A 15,415-nucleotide genomic window follows, 5' to 3' on the forward strand; every position below is an offset into this window, starting at 1 on the left:
GTACCACCTAGAAATAGAATGGTACATCGCATAGAGTGTAGAGCTATAAACCCTTTCACTTCTGTCTGCAGATTGCAGGATACATTAGAATTAGAATTAGTATTGTTATAATGTTTAATGTACTTTAACAGAGCTGAGACAATAATATACAAAATATGCCATTTAGTAACTGCATCAGTGAGCAGTGTAAAATCAGCAGTAGAAGCTTACAATACTTACAAGAATTATCAGTTGTAGGTGTACCAGGAACCAATTCATCGTCACTCTTTTCTTTACCATTAGATACAGCTCCACTAGTTGTATCGCCATTATTACTTTTCGTAACTTCTGTGGTTGATTTCTGTACATCATCGGTGGTACCTGCAACAGCAGATGTCCCTATTGCAGTTTCATCGCTAGAGGATATATCACTTTGTGTTGCTGTACATGACAAATGACTTTACAAATTATTTTGTTTCAACAACAATAATAAGTTGTGAGGTAAAATAAATCAATTACAAAACAACTCGCTCAGGATTTACAAAAGCACATAGCATTTCGTCAAGCCGAAGATTAAATGTTGTTAAGTTGTAGTTTGGGTCAGCTTGTTCTGGTGATCGAGGTGTCGTATTTGGCCACAATGTCGTCTTATCTACCATAGAAGCTATTGAAAGTCCTCACTTGTCCTCTTTGGTGTGTATCCCTCTCTCACTATTTTTGATGCCAATGAGCTGAGTCTTATTTGAAAATCAGTGTTGGAATCACAAGCTCTACAATATCTGAGAAGTTGAGAAACATATACACCATAACCAGGCGCGGAGGGAATATTACTTGACAAGTGGGGATAATTTATATTGTTAAAATCGAAATAATCTCTTTCGTCATACAGCTTAGTGTGTATCCAATTAGTACCCACTTGTAAGAGGAGAGTGAGATACGAAGCCAAGTTCTTCAGTTGTTTCTTCAATTTACAACTCTTCAGGATAAATATCATAACGTACGTTTTTTGACATGTCTGGATTGTCTAGACTAATCAGATCATCAAACGCCTTGCAAGTTTCTTTCGACTCTGCTTTGTAAAGAGATTGCATGAACTCTGCTTTATATGTATACGGAAATAAGGTAGCAAGTAGAGGTGCACAATTTGTACCCATTGGTATGCCATTAGATTGTTGAAATGTCATACCACCGAAATTAACAATTATGTTGTCGAAAAACAAATGAAGCATGTTAATAATTTCTTCATCTGTGTATATTTGTACCGGCATACATGTAATTGTTACTAAAATAACTTGACCTATATTTAATGGTAAAGTATTGGTACCTTCTACTACCATTTTTATGTAGGGAAGCTTGCTTCACAAGAGACGACAGCCTTGTTTTCACTTTATCGTGGGGAATTGTGAGTATGTGCAAAAGTCTGCTAGTTTTATATTGAAAGTACACATTCATAGTTTTCTCAAAGACCACCATGTATCTTGAATCAACATAATCGATGAAATCTAAACATCATTTTTTTGTACACACATGTATTTTTTACCTGCAACTTCAAGCAAGGGACGTTTACATGAATTATCACACACATATAAATGTAGAGATATAGCTTTTTATGGGAAAATGTTAATAGTTTACCCAATAGACTCCTATGTATTATGATTTGTGTTTTTGGACGAAGCACTATATCGGCCACACTTTGCCTTCCTTTACGGGGATTGGGATTATAAAATTAAAGCAAGTCAGAAGAGGGGACGTTAACACAGAGTAGGCTTGTTAGGAGGGTATTTGACAAATCTGAGACCCTTTTTGAATTTGCCCCCCCCCTCTCCAGAGGTAATTGTGAACGCACCCTAATTTTGAGGAAGTACCAGGGGTGTTTACTTCTTTACGTATATTAACATATTTACATCTACAGAAATTAGAGAAATAATATTTGTTTTGAAGTCGCCACCAAAACAAAACATTTGTTATCAAATTTTAGTACCACCTAGAAATAGAATGGTACGTCGCATAGAGTGTAGAGCTATAAACCCTTTCACTTCTGTCTGCAGATTGCAGGATACATTAGAATTAGAATTAGTATTGTTATAATGTTAAATGTACTTTAACAGAGCTGAGACAATATAATATACAAAATATGCCATTTAGTAACTGCATCAGTGAGCAGTGTAAAATCAGCAGTACAAGCTTACAGTACTTACAAGAATTATCAGTTGATGGTTTACAAGGAACAGATTCATCTTCAGTCTTGTTTTTACCATTAGATACAGCTCCACTAATTGTATTGCCGTTACTACTTTGCGTAACTTCTGTGGTTGACTTCTGTGCATCACCAGTGATACCTGCAACAGAAGATGTCCCTATTGCAGTTTCATCGCTAGAGGATATATCATTTTGTGTTGCCGTACAGGACAAATGACTTGACAAATTATATTTTACCAACAACAACAAAAACTGATGAGGTAAAATGAATCAATTACCAAAACAGGTTTTTTAGGGTTTACAAAAGCACATGGCAATTCATTACGCGGAAGATTTAATGTTGTTAAGTTGTAGTTTGGGTTAGTTTGTTCTGGTGACCGAGGTGTCGTATTTGGCCACAATGTCGTCTTATCTACCATAGAAGCTATTGAAAGTCCTCACTTGTCCTCTTTCGTGTGTATCCCTATCTCACTAGTTTTGATACGCCTTGCAAGATTTTAGACCCTGCTTTGTGTATAGAGATTGTATGTATTCTGCTTCATATGATTACAGAAATAAGTCAGCAAGAATGGGTGCACAAATTGTACCATTTGTATGCCGATAAATTGCTGAAATGGTATACCAACAAACTTAACAAATATGTTGTCAATTAAGAAATCAAGCATTTATATATTTTTTGTTCTGTATATTTGTGCCTTTCTTCCTTGTTTTTACTAAAATAATTTATGTATTGCTACTTTTTACTGCCATTTTTAAAATGCAGGAAAGCTTGCTTCATAAGAGATGTCAGCCTTGTCTTTAGTTGATCATGGGCAATTGTGATGTATTAATGTGGAAAAGTCAAATGTCTGGCTTGACTTGTACTTGTTTCTCCTGACTTTTAAGTTCGAAAGCAACAATTCCTTTGAATTTTTAGTATCAGAATTTGATTCAACCCATCCGTTTCATAAACTTTGTCAAACTATTGAAAAAGACCATTTTGATGGTGGATAAAATTATAGTTAATAATTGTGACAGATGTTCAGCAGTGCATTTGCTTGATCCTGCGGTAAAGCATCGTTTGAAAGGGTTCTTATGTAGTTTAGGCATCCAATAAAACACAAGTAGTGTTTTGTCCTTCTATATTATACACTAGCTATACTAATTGCTACATACAAAAATAATTTTGTTTGAATCTTTGTCTGCAGGAACTACTACATATTTGTAGTGTAAAGCATTGAGGCATGCTTTGACAGTGGGGTCAGCTTATACTGAGGAAGTGTTTACATCTTTATATGTTTTTACGTATTTATATCTAAAGAAATTGAGAAATAATATTTATTTCGAAGTCACCACCAAAACAGACCTTAGTTATCAAAATTTGAATACAACCTAGAAACAAAATGGTACGTCCAAACCATATAAAGGAGAGTGTAGAGCCTTTCACTTCTGTCTGAAGATTGAAGGGTGCACAATATATTATTTCTTCGTACTTAATGTAATTCGTGTTATATAGATACTTAAAAAATACACAATTCTTTGTACTTGATGCTTTTGTTATATATATATATATATATATATATATATATATATATATATATATATAATATATATATATATATTGTGTCATATGACGAAGAATTAGTATTGTTATGTTATTAATGTTAAGTGTACTTCAACAGATCTGTAACAATAAATACAAAATATGCCGTTCAGTACCTGCGTCACTGAGCTGTGCAATATCAGCAGTATCACCAGTAGAAGCTGTATCATAGGAGTCACTACAAGAATCATCAGTTGTTGGTGTACCAGGAACCAATTCATCGACAGTCTGGTCTTCACCATTACATTCAGCTCCATTTGTTGTATCACCATTATTACTTTGCGTAACTTCTGTGGTTGATTTCTGTACATCATCAGTGGTACCTGCAAGAGCAGATGTCCCGATTGCAGTTTCATCGCTAGAGGATATATCATTTTGTGTTGCCGTACAGGACAAATGACCAGACAAGTTATGTTTTTTTTCAACAACAAGAACAATAAGTAGTAAGGTAAAATGAATCACTTACAAAAACAGATTGTTGAGGGTTAACAGAAGCCCGTACCAATTCACAACTCAGAAGATTAAATGTTGTTAAGTCGTATTTCAAGTGAGTATGTTTTGTAAGCCTTGGTGATAAGCTGTACCAGAGTGGTATTCCTATCTTCATCAAGTTTCTCAGATTTCATTCTTTTTGTTTTGTTAAACTCTGTATCCACATAATACAAGCTCACTACCAATAATTAAAATATAACAATATTTCAATGCATTCACAATCATTCAAAATACTTTCATCAATGAAACTTTTGTTTGGGTGAATATCCTTCCTGTCTATGTAGGTTATGCTACTCTTTTGTCCCAAAGTTATTCAATAAAGAAATTTAAGTTCCTAAAGTTTCAAGAAACAAAAGCAGTGAAAGGTGATGACCTCTCCTGCGTGGTCAACATGTAAATGAAAACGCATCGGTAACTAGCATCTAGGAATTAATCAAATTGGCAGGTTTGGCTATATACATATATTAGAGTTTGCAAAGAAAGATCGAACATGTTTTCTTTTTATTGATTTGCCTGTATTCTTGAACCATTCATTATTAAAATTACATGTTAACCAGAATGGGAGTTGACAACTTCTCATGTATTTGCATTTGACGCTACATTTTGCATGAGTGACATTGGTTCCAAATAATAAAATGAAAGGCTTTAGTAGATTTTTTATCATTAATTTAGAATGATGAGCTTATTCATTTACAGAGCATTCAGTTTCAGCATTGAATTGGCTGGAAAATATTTCATTGGCCTCTGTTACAATTGGCAAAGTTCCTACTGACTCAGTAAAAACATATGACTTCCTGTGCCTCACAGATAATAAAAGTTTCAAGACCCCCTCCGCCTCCCCTAGAGAAACATGCTATGACGTCAAGAAAAACAGTATTTCTATATTTGAATATTTCCCCCTGCAATAAAGATGTAACTTTGTGTAAAATGATTATTATTATTATTATTATTATTATTATTATTATTATTATTATTATTATTATTATTACAAGTTTAGGGGGTATAAGTATTATATAGAAATCTAAAAACAGTTCATTGAAGCTGTGGGACTTCTAAAAAAGGTGTTGTTACTCCTGAATGGTTGCCATGGAAACATCTCACATTAAAATAAGTGTGACTTTTTGGTGTGCTGACCAGAAAATCCCTTATTATCAATTTTTTACATCAATTAATAGTTTGTAATAGGAATTAGGGAAAAAGTAACATTTTCAATCCCAAAATAGTTACTATGGCAACTTGAAACATTAAAATAAGTCTGGCATTTGTGTTCTATGACCCGAACTTCCCCACTAGATAATTTTCATATCAATCAAAGTAACTTTTCATGGGATATTAGAAAAACTGAAATTTTCAGCACCTAAAATGGTTACCATGGAAACATGGGGCAGTGAAATCGATATCATATTTGGTCTTTTCGACCCAAAATACCCTTATGATGAAATTTTCACGGAAATTGAACCTATTATTATTCGTGTTATTATTTCTATATAATACTTATATTAATTATTATTTATGTTAGTACGTTTGATAATTATCACATACTATGCAGTTTCTTAATATTTAAAGACAATGTTAACAAGAAAACAAAGCAATATCCGCATGTATTAGTTGAGTGTAAACCTAGAGAAGCTTGTTGTCACTTTCAACAAGAAAACCCTGAAAAACATGAAGAGTTACAATTACTTGGCCTTTAAATGCTCTTACTCTATAATCAACAGTATTTGGTTTGCCGAGAGACTTATTAGAGCTTTGGATAATCTATAATTTTAAGATTTACTGAAATCCACATGTTTTAAGATAGAATGCACCTCAATGGTAAAAGACCTAAACTTTCACTCAAATCTTCCTCAAGAATCTTTTAACCTTTTTCTTTCAAAATCCAGAATAAAAATTGGGGTTGATCGTGCAATTTTCGGTACAAAAGAAACAAAGTGAGCATTACCGATGTTTGAAATTCAAAATGGCCACCAGCCCTGTGTTAACTGTATAGAAAAAAATAAAATTTTTCGATTTAACAACTGTGAAATGTTTTCTTACTCAACGGGCCTCAAATATTGCCCCAATCCCCATACGTGGTAGATTAGAGAAGACACGAAAAGGTTTCAGAGTCCGAATATCTGTCCTCAAAGCGCATTCCACCTTTAAACTTCTGGAGTGTGTATCACTATGAACTGAATTTAGAGTTGCAACTATTGCAACTATCCTCAAAATCAAAGTGACTCACCTCTGTTATTCGATGACCTTCTGTGTGACTTAATGTACCAGAAAGACTGCAAGGTTCAAGCAAGAAAAATAATAAAATGTGTATGAAAAGCTTCCTTAGTATATGACTAAAACTAGTATCTTAGGATCAGGCATAAAATTGATAAGAAAACGTTGAAACATTTCTGTACGTCAATTGAAACGAACAGAAAATGCAAGCCCTGCAGTTGAATCATTTATTTATTTATTAGTCATTCATTCATTCATTTATTCATTCATTCATTCATTCATTCATTCATTCATTCACATAAGTATGAAAGGGTGGTATTGTATTGATGACCGATTCCCTGAGATGTCCTGAATATATAATGTGCTAAAGAGCAAAGTTTTGTAACTTTTAAGATTATCAAAAACCCAATGATTTGCAACATATAACATATATCTTTATAGTACTGTGCAGAGTTTCGAAAACTGCTAATAAAAGCATTGAATTGAATTTCAATAAACACTCTACATGCTATGTAGCTAAAGTGTTTTGCCTATGCCCCTTGAGATTACAAAACACAGCTTGAGAAGTTCCAGTTGGTGCACACCAAGTACAGTAATATGTTTGTCAGATCGCATACCACTTTGCTTTTCTGGAATGCTGATAGACGAGTCTGATAGCTTCGGCCTTTTGAATGGAATAACTGCTGTTCTTGGCATCTTTACTATTGCTTTTCATTTGCTTTTTTCATTTCTCCAAAAATACACTTACCTTAATCTTTTCGTACAACGTTGGTGAAATCTTTCAGAAATTGCGTAAAACCAGATATTTTCGCCATTATACACTTGCACAGAGAAGAGCTAATAGAGTACTCAAATTCAATAGTTTACATGTACATTGCAATACATCATAGTTAAATTTTTCTAATGATATCAGCACTTTGATTGGTTTTGACATTTTGGTGACTCACATTTGGCATAGTCGTGCTGACAGGGCGCAGGAACAGACGATATTGGGCAATAAGGAAAAACAAATAACATTTTCAGTGTCAATATGGAGGTCTACTTTAAAAAGCAAAAGATGTGCAAGGGATGGTACTCTTACAATGGAAATCAACACTGCTATAAAGCATAACCCACTCATGGCAATCCAAAAGAGTCTTGCCGTAGCACGTTCTTGCTCTGTAAAACAAACAACAAACAATAATGCCTTTGCTACACAGGAAATATGAAAATGTTGCTCAAAACCATATCCAGTATTCATTGTACCCAAACTTAACCAGTTCATATGTAACTTTTGGAATAGGCAAATAATCGTGGTAAACATAATAAGCGTTTTTGATCATGTTGATGGAGATCTTAGCGAGATTGGGTAACTTATAAAAAGGTTTTCATTATTTCCTGGTGCTTTTTAGTGGCATAAATGAGACGAAAATGCACTAACACATATAAATGGAAACATGTTAAACAATCATTGCTTTAAAGCTTTAGTAACTTGAATATTTAGTCCCACGAAATGGATTAATGATTCCAACATACCAATAATGAAACACGAAATGCTTTTTCTTTCAAGACTTTACTAACAACTACTGAAAATCTCCAAAAATCTGAGAGATATGTGTAGATCGGTTTAATGTTTGTCCGAATATTTTGACCTATTGAAATGTCAACAATACTTTGCTGCAAATTCAAGTCTCCTTGTGCTCTCAGTAGGAATATAATTTAACTAAATTTAAATTAACTATACCTTTATGGGCAATATCAAGTCCCAACTTGCATTGGCGGTAGCGCCATTTCTCTATAGTTGTTCTCAGCCTTAGGTTTCCTGCACCAACAGACTTTAGTTTGACGTTTTTCTCTACGTCTGTTTGAATCATCTGAGACAGGGAACCATTCTCATAGTTAGCCCACAAGATATCAAGAGTTACAGTGGATGGACACAACACGACGACCGACAACCCATGGTCAAATAGGAGCTGACACTTGATCTCAAAACTTCGAAGAAACTTCTCAAATCTCGGTAGATCATCACATGACTTTAATTCTTGGCGTATATTGTTTTTTAAATCCTCCTGCAAGGGTGTCTTAGTATCAGGATTTAAACCAATCTTTAGACTTCCTGTCAACAAAAATACGGAAGTGTTTGATACGGGTACATTGCAAAGGTGGGACTTGAAAATTTATTGAATGTCAAATCCATCTTCAAATGCCTTCTTGCACTTTCAGTTCCTGCCATTTCCATTTTCAGCGCGCCCTTCGGATGCAATAGGGTATAAAACAATTCATTGATGATCCAGGCAGCCACCTTGAGGCGAAAGATCTATAGGTTTAGGCTTTGCCCAGATTACAGGGAAGTCTGGCAGTGCGTAGTAATTTCATTTAAATGACATGTTGGTGAGTAAAAGGTGATAGCAAGGTGCACGAAATCGGGTATGCCACATATCACTATCGATGGAAACTATCAGGAACCGCTTCTTAAACAGATTGTATTGCAGTTGATAATATTTAGCATAGAGATTACTTCTTATAACGTGCTCGGAGTGCTGCAACTGTAAGAATTTTTTGTAATAAGCTAGTTTTGAAATCCCAAATCGCAGTTTCGTTAGCATCATGGTGACAAGGGTAATGATCAAACCGTGAAATACGTAACCTTTCATCAGTACAACAGGAGCACAACATTGATATTTGATATCCTGTAGTAGAAGCAGACATGGTTAACAAGCATACGACGTTGTTAGCCAAATTGGAGCGTCTTATCAGCATTAGGTCCACTGCTCAGACAAAATCTTTCTGCGTGAATTTCTTTCTTGCTTTTCAGGGATAACACTGATACAGACGAGCTGGTGAGAACACTAAAATAAAATATGGTGTAGAATTTGCAGGCATTTTGTCATGTCAAGATTAGCAGTCAAAAGACAAAACTCTTGCTAAATCTAAAAAAGTACGCAAGTGGTGTTATTGCATACGCAGACATTTCGTCTCATTTGACATCATACCATTAAGAATTTGTCAAAAAAGAGAATATAATTAGAAATTGATCAACGATGTCTAGGCCACGTCAGGACTAATACAAAGACACACATTGTTACCGATATTTTGCTGATTATAATTCAGTTGTACAACTGAACTTTGTAAGTATTCTCTCCCCTGCTGGCTTTCTATTTTAGTAAAATTACCATTTTGTCTTTACTATGATAAATGATGTTTTACAAGGCAGTTCTTACTCTTACCCGCAATGTCTGCTTGTTTTTCAATCAATCTTTCTCTAGTTATTTAGTTTTTCCATAACTTACCCATTTCAGTCAAGGAGATATCACCGGTGCCATTAGCCGTTCCTGATTGTTACATGCTCTCCTTCCGAACTGTTGCTGTCTGTGAAACATCAATGACAACATAAAATCGAACGTATCAGTAAAAACTAGTATCATTTTGTTTAAGTATTTAATCATTAAACATATTGTCAATATTAGCATTCTTAAGAATAACTTTGGATTCTTACCTTTGAAAAACGTCTTTCCTGTAACTTTGCGTTGACTTCTTCTTTGAATTTTGTCGACAAATTTTTATGTGAATCGTCAATAAATCCTTCTCTTATCGACACTGTTAAAATATTTTGCAGTGTTTTGGCATTTTCGAATAATGTTTTATACGAGTTTTGATTTCCGAGAAAGTGAGCAAACTTCTCTTTCAGTCTATCGGCAATCTTTGCTGGATCTTCATGTATTCCAAATCCTCCGATTACCATCATATTGTATTGTTCTATCATGTCATGTTTCAAATATTCGGCAACGCCAGAGTGTGTAGTTATTACTGTTGGTACACCAGCTGCACTGGACATTAGAGTAATCATTCCGAAAGGAGCTTGCTCAGGTATGAATAGATGTAGATGACATTGTTTAAAATCAGCTGATATATTTTCGATTACGTCACCTGAAAATGGGTATGCTTTTACGGAAACATGAGATGAGTCAGTTTTGATCCTTAATAGATCTTGGCATTCACGCGCAATTTCCTGTGGTAATCCACGGATTTTCCACTCAAATCTGTTGACCAATCTGTTTATTGCAACAATGTCGTTAGCAAGTTTACCGATTGCAAGGGCGGCAATTTCAGAATTTTTTTTGCAGTCCGACACACTTTTAGCAGCGAAGTCAAAAGATAGAATTTCAATCTTTCCTTCTACAAAACGGACAATAAACAACAGTATTTAATATTTTATCATCCACACCCGGAATGAACTGCAAATGTTCAGGAGTAAAATCTGTGTTCGTAATGGTACGAAATTTGTTCCTGAAGTGTGAATATATTCTAGGTCCTATCGAAATAAGAAATTTTGCAGACCGTGCATGCTCAAGGATATTTTTAGCATGTTCTTCAATTTCCGAAGGTTCCTTGTCAGTATCCTCTGGTATGTGAGTGAGAAAAAGTACAAAACTAGCATCTTGAAAGTAGGAATCTTGCATACTCAGAGCAGCATCTGAAAGATTTTTATCGTCCGCATACCCAATGATGACGGATATGTTTTTGAACTCTGAGAGAATCGGAAAGTAAACCTGATGACGGAGTAGCCTATCTGAATAAGGCATGTCTTCTGAAACTCCTTTAGCAATGATTAAGTCAATTCCATGATTTCTTGCATCTCTGATTTCTTCCTCAGTAGCATCAAACACTGTTATATAAACACTGTGCCCTGTCTTCTTTAGCAGAGTTGCTATATCTTTCTGAATGATGTTCCAGGAAAGGTCACCTGTTCTCGGCCACCACCCAGTGCCTGCTATCAGAATGACGCCGTCTGAAATTCGAAATTTTTAAATGTACAATCCCATGGATGACATGCAGTGAGGCAAGGTGTTATGTAGGTCATTTTTCCCCACACTCATGACCTGAGTTAAATAATCTAGAACATTCTTTGGGTCACTGTCCTTTATTCATGACGTTGAAATCAATAAAAATTTAGTCATGTTTACAATTTCTGGAAATTCGATTAGTCACAAGTGGAGATATTTTTAGAGCAGTAATTAGCATATCATTAGAAGATATACATCGTTCTAATGATCTCTTATATAACCATTTAAGTATAATTACTGGGGCAGCATGATTTTCTGTCAGACCTTTGGGATAGTGTCTCTGATGTGTTACTTCAAGGCTTTTGAAACTCCAGCAGTATTAGTTTCAAGACTTTTCAAGACCTTCACAGAAATGCTGGATTTATTCTGTGGACTTTGTGCAACCTCAAGCCTTCAAGCCAAAGGACTACATCGGTCTGCCTCACTGTCTGAAGCCTAGTGCCGTCTCAGCTGAGTTAATAGCCTTTTACTGTTTGTTTATTTTTCGTAATAAATTTCGTTTTAAAAGGAAATTGTTGAGTTCACCATATTGTTCTTTTTCTCTCTCGTAACAAAGGCAAATATGACAAACAAGCAATGACAGAAAAAAAGTGTGATTTCAGGTACTGACATAATCGTCTACTCAGGCACAGCCTCTCCGACCACGTGGAAGGACTGCGTTACAGCAATAAATTGTACCTTCGGATTCTAAAGGCTTTGTTATGCACAATCCCTCTATGTCGATGGAGGGACCGTGTTTTGCTTTTGTTTTTTGCGTGTTTACTTAAGCAGACTAAATACACCTTAATTTATGTATGAAACGTTTAAGGGAGGGGTATGGGACTCACACAACGGGTCTGATGCTAGGCACAACCTAGCCAAGCTTCCCCTGTGCATATCTAACTTTTAAAAAGGCGGTTGTGCCGAAAGTGGTGACTGCGGCTGAAGTAGCTCTATCATATCATGGTCCTTCTATGGAGGGCCGTTATCATATAAAGGGATACGTCCAAAGTTATTTGGAAAGTCTTACAGTGATTGGAAGCTACAAAGTTGGTGAACATGCATCACATGTTGAATTTGCTTCATATTTCCTCGACATTTGTCAACCTTTGCATGCCGGACAATCCCTTCCTTTAGACCAAATAACATAGAGGGCGATGCCGTCATAGTTTAACACTACTAAACATGAGTTATGTAGAATAACGGATACAAGTAAAAATAATGCGAAACAATGACATCAGTGATGCTAAATTTATTGTCCCAAAACATTTTCCACAAATGTTTTCACCTTTTCAAAATAATAGACTTAAATTGTTTATCACATGCCTGTTTGTTGGCAGTGTTATCTTATACTTATGACGTCCTTCCCTTAATTACATAGCCTATTAAACAACATTAAAAAATTGCATATTTCTATTAAAATCACAATGGTTGAGATAATTTTAGTTAAATATTGGAATGACTGACGAAGAAGTGGAAGGGAAAAAGGATAGACATTCAAATGTATACCAGTATACTTGCCTTCTCTCACTGCACATTGACTAGAATTCTTTTCGCATTGCCCTCTTTCTGATTCGATTTCAACATCACTCTGCAAAGGTGGTTGTGTTGGCTCCTGGCATCGGACTGAAGCCCCGATGAAAATCGTCCAATACAGCAGTCTATAATATGTAAAAGATTTTGACAAATGAAACACCGTATTGTATTAATTTCATAAAATGAGTAAGCGATGAGCATTTGAATTTGTGTGCATCTTTATGCATAGCAACAGATACGCCAAGGAAGATTCTTCAGAGGATATGTTTTGAGTAATACCGATTAGATCTTCCTGCTAACAGTGTAAGCATTCATCTAGTCAGACAATTATTCTGTAAGCAACAAGTGGATAACCTACGATATGAAAATCGGTCAAGAATGCAATTCCAACGACCAACTGGCACAGTGTTTGAATACTAGCAAAAATATATCAAGCGCTTTTTAAAGAAGTTCGAAGTTCATTTTGCTTGAAACTTAATCACGGCCAAAAAAAATTCTATTGCTCAATTTTACTTTGTAGCTACGTCTCATGTTAGACTTTGTCGAATTGATATAGTCAAGTATCTGATATTTTTTTGCAATTGCCTGGTCGGAAACAAATTCCATGGTGTTTTTGTCTGTTACAGTACCCGTAAAGAAAGTACATTTTACTTTAGGTGTTACAGAATGTGAAAATGTGATACTTTCTATCAATTTTATGGATGAAATGTAATTTATCCATGATTCTCACAAAATAATGTCACAAGCTTAAAGTATTATCTTGCTTGGTGGTTTGGTTCCCGCACTGCCATTTTCATGTGTTATTTATTAGTTTTTTCGACTGTTGAAATGATCATGAGCAACTTTCACACATGTTTTGCAAGGTTAAATTGTCAATTGCAGTGACCATGGACGGTTTGTTAACAGCAATAAAGATTTTATACAACGATTGAAAAAGTTTGTGTGAATTCTCTGCACTTTAAATTCGATTTTGCTACCGAAGTGAGACATAAAGTCTCAGGCGGTCAACAATTGAAGTAAAGCTTTAGGTTATCCAGGAACATCATGGGATACCAAAATGCTTAAAAAGATGAAAAGATGAATGAGTTTAAATAGTTCCAGAACTTACGGCATGAAGGTATTCACAAGATCACTATCTCAAATTCTTGATGTGATGAGAAGTCCACTTTTACACACAATGCATTTTAATTTCATATACTCCCAGCACAAGACAAAATCTATTAAAGGTAGTAAAAATTCCTTTTGTAATCCGTATGGTTTCTTAGCATTAGCTTTGAAAATAACAAGTATGAAATCCTATTAATGAACTGTAGTCTTTTTCGACTGTCGAAAAGATTTATGTAATTCTAGAACTCACATAGATTTATTTACATCCATTCATTTACTTTTATTCATTAGCAAACAACACTTAATATTTTCATTGACCCTATGAGTGTGATGGTTTTGTACGTGCAGTAACAACGCCTTTTTGCAGATCGCGGTAATGGGCTGTACCAACCGAGCATTCCCTTCAACGTTTCAATTTGAGATAGTGATCTTGTGAATACCTTCATGCCGTAAGTTCTGGAACTATTTAAACTCATTCATCATCTTTTTAAGCATTTTGGCATCCCATGATGTTCCTGGATAACTTAAAGCTTTACTTCTATTGTTGACCGCCTGAGACTTTTATGTTTCACTTCAATTAAGTCTTAATTGGGTCGACATTCACTGCAACATATGTAGGATTTGTAAGTCAAACATTTGTACTTTGCCCCCTTTCCGCGGACACTTTAACAAACTATAGGCTGATCGACGTAAAAATGGCGCCACCTGCGTCGTCATAATGCCACCTGTACTGTAATAACCACTGGGATATGTTATCCAACTTACGTTATGGTGACTAGTTTGTCCATTTTTCAACAATGCCTGGTCACATGGAAGATGACGTTATTTTACTGGTTAGCGTTGTGAGAGACTCTGGTAATGTCAAGCCCGCCGTAATTATACTAACATCGTTGAAACGTAGATGTGTTTGAATCAAGATACAAACAACCGGTATCGGACTGATTTTTTATTGTAGTATACGTCCGCCGTATGGAAAGTAGTACCTGCTTTTACACCTGTCTATTAGATGTATGGAATAGCTTACAAAACCTGACATATTATATCAAAACAGCCAAATATTAATCATCTTATACAAATATAACTTACATTTACTATACTCTTCTCTGGCTGCACAAATCATGCACATACCGTCTGTAAGAATTCTAAACTAAAACTTCAAGTTGCAGAGTATTCAAGTTGCAAAATAGTAACGAGTAGATGACCCGAGATAAAGCACCAGGCATGTTTGTGTGAAGTGTTGAGGCATTACAACAAGCTTAAGGTGAGTGAGGTCATGGACTGGGGCGGTGTATTCTCATGTTCCTGGAATCATCTGGAATCATCAACGACAGCGCAGAGTCGAATATCAATTCTTCAAAATGTCGTTTCCGTGAAAGTAATGACTAAGCAATGATTTTACTGCGACCGATCCTCTTTCAAAGTCAATTTAATTTTATTAGGAGGGTACTGAACAATGATTGTGAAATGCGATCAAATGTATTTGATTCACTTTCTGTTAAGTTCTCCA

At 35.2% G+C, this 15,415-nt stretch overlaps 3 long non-coding RNA genes across 3 annotated transcripts in view; all 3 read right to left on the bottom strand.

Moving 5' to 3' along the window:
* Window positions 1–225: 225 nt before the first annotated feature.
* Window positions 226–15,415, bottom strand: part of LOC139125506 (uncharacterized) — a 77,765-nt gene continuing 62,575 nt past the window's right edge. Inside the window, exons 2-3 of the long non-coding RNA XR_011550251.1 lie at window positions 3,877–4,083; window positions 226–420 (exon numbers count right to left, since the gene is read on the bottom strand). This is a non-coding gene — a long non-coding RNA (uncharacterized lncRNA). The remainder of the gene's footprint in view (window positions 421–3,876; window positions 4,084–15,415) is intronic.
* Window positions 6,782–9,780, bottom strand: LOC139125481 (uncharacterized). The gene is made up of 3 exons (XR_011550241.1): window positions 9,733–9,780; window positions 8,187–8,558; window positions 6,782–7,621 (listed from the first exon to the last, which is right to left on the bottom strand). It is a non-coding gene; the product is annotated as an uncharacterized lncRNA (long non-coding RNA).
* LOC139125343 (uncharacterized) lies at window positions 9,946–14,841 on the bottom strand. The gene is made up of 3 exons (XR_011550201.1): window positions 14,674–14,841; window positions 12,787–12,926; window positions 9,946–11,231 (listed from the first exon to the last, which is right to left on the bottom strand). It is a non-coding gene; the product is annotated as an uncharacterized lncRNA (long non-coding RNA).

This window comes from Ptychodera flava (genome assembly GCF_041260155.1).
Source record: "Ptychodera flava strain L36383 chromosome 3 unlocalized genomic scaffold, AS_Pfla_20210202 Scaffold_25__1_contigs__length_14229661_pilon, whole genome shotgun sequence".
Classification (NCBI taxonomy): Eukaryota; Metazoa; Hemichordata; class Enteropneusta; family Ptychoderidae; genus Ptychodera; species Ptychodera flava.